This window comes from Myotis brandtii, unplaced genomic scaffold (genome assembly GCF_000412655.1).
Source record: "Myotis brandtii unplaced genomic scaffold, ASM41265v1 scaffold455, whole genome shotgun sequence".
NCBI lineage: Eukaryota > Metazoa > Chordata > Mammalia > Chiroptera > Vespertilionidae > Myotis > Myotis brandtii.
The window spans coordinates 1,658,302-1,662,112 of NW_005367384.1; the positions used below are offsets into that span (position 1 = coordinate 1,658,302).

A 3,811-nucleotide genomic window follows, 5' to 3' on the forward strand; every position below is an offset into this window, starting at 1 on the left:
TTTAAAGGAATTCTATCCTTTTCCCAGAATATCCATTAGACGGCTTTAAGAAAGGCATACCGTGGTTTTCTCCCACCTCTTCCCATTTTTCAAAGTGCACTTCTCTCTTACACTCAGAACCAGCATCTACTTGCTTAGGATAATTCTAGGAGGTGTTCAATATTCACTCTCCCATCCTTTAAGAAAAATGTTTTCAGCTAAAATAATATACATTTATTGAGAATTCCCGGGATGGCTGTTGTCTCCTCTAACGACCAGACTGGGAACCGAGCAGAAAAAAAAACATCACTGAGAAATCACAGGGTCCCCATCCCTCCGGCTGAGGAAAGGGAAGATGCTCTGAAGTCCTTTTCATGAAGCCAGCAGGGCTCTGAAGGAGGTCTGTTGAGAGGAAGTCCTATGACACCAGGAGTGGGTGGGGCTATTCTTGCCCACCACTGGTTCCTCTGTCTGGATCGGTTTCTCGGGGGAGCTATGTATACCTAACCAAATGTTGTTGATTTTGAAAAGCTGGGTGTTAAGCACAAATCTAGCTGAATCATGGAAGGACAATATTGCCACTTCTGGGTGAAGCCTCCAGGATGAGCTATTCCAAAAGGGTCTCCAGGTCAGAGTGCTCAGAGCCCCTGTAAGGAATAGTGGGTACAGCTTGGAAAACCCAGGACCCCCCGGGATTAGGGCACCTGTGTGGACGAGATACAGGGGTACATTTGTGTTCACCAGCTCACCCCACTTCCTGAGGCCCCCTACACTGCCTGTCGTATACCTTCTGAGGACTCCATGGTTCTCTGCTTTTCCCACTGGCCACATGTGACTCTGTCCTCAGGTCTGCCACTTCACCCTCCTGGTGGGTTTCTATCCCTTAAATCTCTTTGCTGTAGTTTTAGTGGGGATTCCTGCATCAATCCCCATCCTCACCTGGAACCCTTTCTCTTGGTCTTACTTTTCTACTGAGCTGTGTGAGGACTGCTTCGTTCACTCACTCACCAAATGTCCCCTGAGCTCCCGAGGCTGCGACCGGGCTGTGAGGAGGAGGGAGCTCATGGGCCTTTCCAGAGCGGCTACTGGTTGGGAAGACAGAGAGGAAACAGGTTGTTACAGAGCAGCAGTGTTGCTTCAAATATGGTTCGGGGACCAGTTCTGCAGGAATCTCCCTGATGCTCGTCCAGGATGTTGAACCCTGAAGGATCAGGAGTGAGCCTGGGAGGGGGCTTTGGGGCAGAGGCCCAGGGAAGACAAAGCCTCAGGGGAGGTAGGAGCCGTCAGGGAGCTCACCAGGAAAAGTGTAAGGGGCATTCACTGGCTAAGGACTGAGTAGTGAGGACTGGGTAGGGAAGACTGACTAGGGAGGACTGCGTAGGGAGAACGGCAGCACCTGTGGGCTGAGCACAGGCAGGAGACCCCCAGGGAGAGACAGAGGAAGCGGCCCTGGTAGTCAGACGGTGAAGTGTGCACTGTGGCCATCATAAAGGTTTCAGAAAGTCCAGGCTTTCAAAAGGAACCTAGAAACCAATCCTGTCTGATGCCTCTTACATGAGTTATCTGGAGCGGTCATGTTCACAGGAACAGAAACTAGAGTGGTGGTTGCCCGGGAAGAGAAAAGCAGTTGTTTAATGAGTGTAGAGTTTCAGTTTTGCGAGATGAAAAAGTTCTGGAGATTGGCTGCAAACAGTGTAAACATACCTCACACTACTGAACACTTAGAAATGGTTACGGTGGAAAATGCTGCTATGCTTTTGTTCCCACAGTAACGCAGAAATCACAGCCTGTTTCTAACCTTCAAAGGTTGCTTGATTTGTTACCCCTTTGTGAGCAGGCTGATCCGTGGACCAGCATTCCCCAAAAGGGGAACGTGTCTGCTCATCGCCACTGGAGCGTGAGAGACTTTGCCCCCCGCCTCCGCCCCACTTACCCATGAGCACCCCCAAAAACCTCATGCTGGTAGACAGCAGTCTTCAAAAACTCAAGCCAGGGCTCTTAGCCTCCTCCAACTACATGGCCCTCTTTGCACCTGGCGCCTCTAATAAAGAAATTCTGCCCGGCCAGTGTGGTTCAGTGGTTGAGCGTTGGACCTATGAACCAGGAGCTCATGGTTTGATTCCCAGTCAGGGTACATGCCCAGGTTGAGGGTTCCATCCTGGGTGGGGGGCATGCAGGAGGCAGCTGACTGAGGATTCTCTGTCATCACTGATGCTTCTATCTCTCTCTCTCTCTCCCTTCCTCTCTCTGAAATCAATAAAAACATTTTTTTAATTTTAAAAAAATATAGAACAAAAGAAATCCTGCCACCTCTCCAGCTCGTCACCCAAAGCTCCCACTTGTGCGGCCACTCAGAAGCTCCCCAATGGCTCAGGCCTCTGCTTCGTCTCCAAAGGTGCCAATTGCACTTTGGGTCCCATGGTCCAGCCCCTGGGAACTCCTATGGGCTCTTGCTACATTTTTATCCTCTGCCTCCTGGCTCTCGGAGTAGGCCCAGTGGGGGGCATGATGGGTTATCAGGATAGTGGGGCCAACCAGGAGGGGAAAGTAACCTGAGCAGCCCAGTGGATGGGGGCCTCGAGGTGGGGTCCAAATGCAGGCCTGGTTCTGGGAGCAGCACAGAAAGGTTCAGAGCTTGTCCAAGGAGTCACAGACTCTAATACAGTCATTAGAGCCAACACCTCACACCTTCAGTTGTCAGGAGTCCTTCTAAGCCAGTGGTTCTCAACCTTCTGGCCCTTTAAATACAGTTCCTCATGTTGTGACCCAACCATAAAATTATTTTCGTTGCTACTTCATAACTGTAATGTTGCTACTGTTATGAATCATAATGTAAATATCTAATATGCAGGATGGTTTTAGGCGACCCCTGTGAAAGGGTCATTCGACTGCCAAAGGGGTCGTGACCCATGGGTTGAGAACCGCTGTTCTAAGCCCTTCATATGCTCCAACTCAATGAATTCTCACAGCTAACCTGTGAGGTCAATACTATTGTGAGGTCAGTCTCTTTTGGGCTTATCTACTGTGAGAATAAAGACCATTCTCAGCAGCCAGACTGTTGACATTCCAGAAAATGTAGGTGGCACTGACAGGGATACACAGGAGCTGGGCAGGGAGCGGGGGAGGGGGGGAAAGGGGAGCCCTGCAGGGGGCCTCAAATCACATTGGTGGAGAACTCAGTCTCTTTGGCAAGAAAAGAGGACCTGGATTGACAGTGGTGGGGAAAGAGGAAGGAACTGGCCAGGGTTTACACTGGCTGTTGTTAGGCACAGAACACGATGGAGGGGATAACCCTGGCTTCCGTTACAAGAGGAGGTGTGCTCACTTCCCTATCACTGTTGTCATTCAGAAGGATGGGTCTCTTGTTGAAATCTGAAATTTCTTGAGTGAGAAATAAACCACTGGTATTTGAATGAGGCCAGGCACTGCTTGTTCAATATTTCAAGCCCCAAAAGATGAGATAATTATTAAAAGACGTTGAACTTGAATCAAATTCAGGTGCTACTTTGATCCTACAGTGACAACAGTTAAAAGCGAGAATAACAGAATATTTTTGGATGGTATCTAAGTTTCTGAAAAAGGAATAGTTCAGGCTGATGGAGACCTAAGAGTAGTCCAGTTACAGAAATAACAAGATGGCAGATCATTCTTAAGAACCTTTTAAAAATGCAATTAAAGTTCTCATTGAAGAAGAAAAAAGCACAGGGAGGATGAACTACTTGTCCTAGGACACACTGCAAACCCAGAGGGGTCAGCTCCCAAAATGGCATCCTTACCCACCAAGCAACCACTCTCCCAGCTGCTGTCAGATGGCCTATGAGACAGATGGCCC

General features: G+C 49.1%; 1 long non-coding RNA gene across 1 annotated transcript in view; it reads right to left on the minus strand.

The window, feature by feature from the left end:
• Positions 1 to 990: 990 nt before the first annotated feature.
• The window catches only part of LOC102246870, a 25,011-nt gene continuing 22,190 nt past the window's right edge, over positions 991 to 3,811 (minus strand). Inside the window, exon 4 of the long non-coding RNA XR_314097.1 lies at positions 991 to 1,064. This is a non-coding gene — a long non-coding RNA (uncharacterized LOC102246870). The remainder of the gene's footprint in view (positions 1,065 to 3,811) is intronic.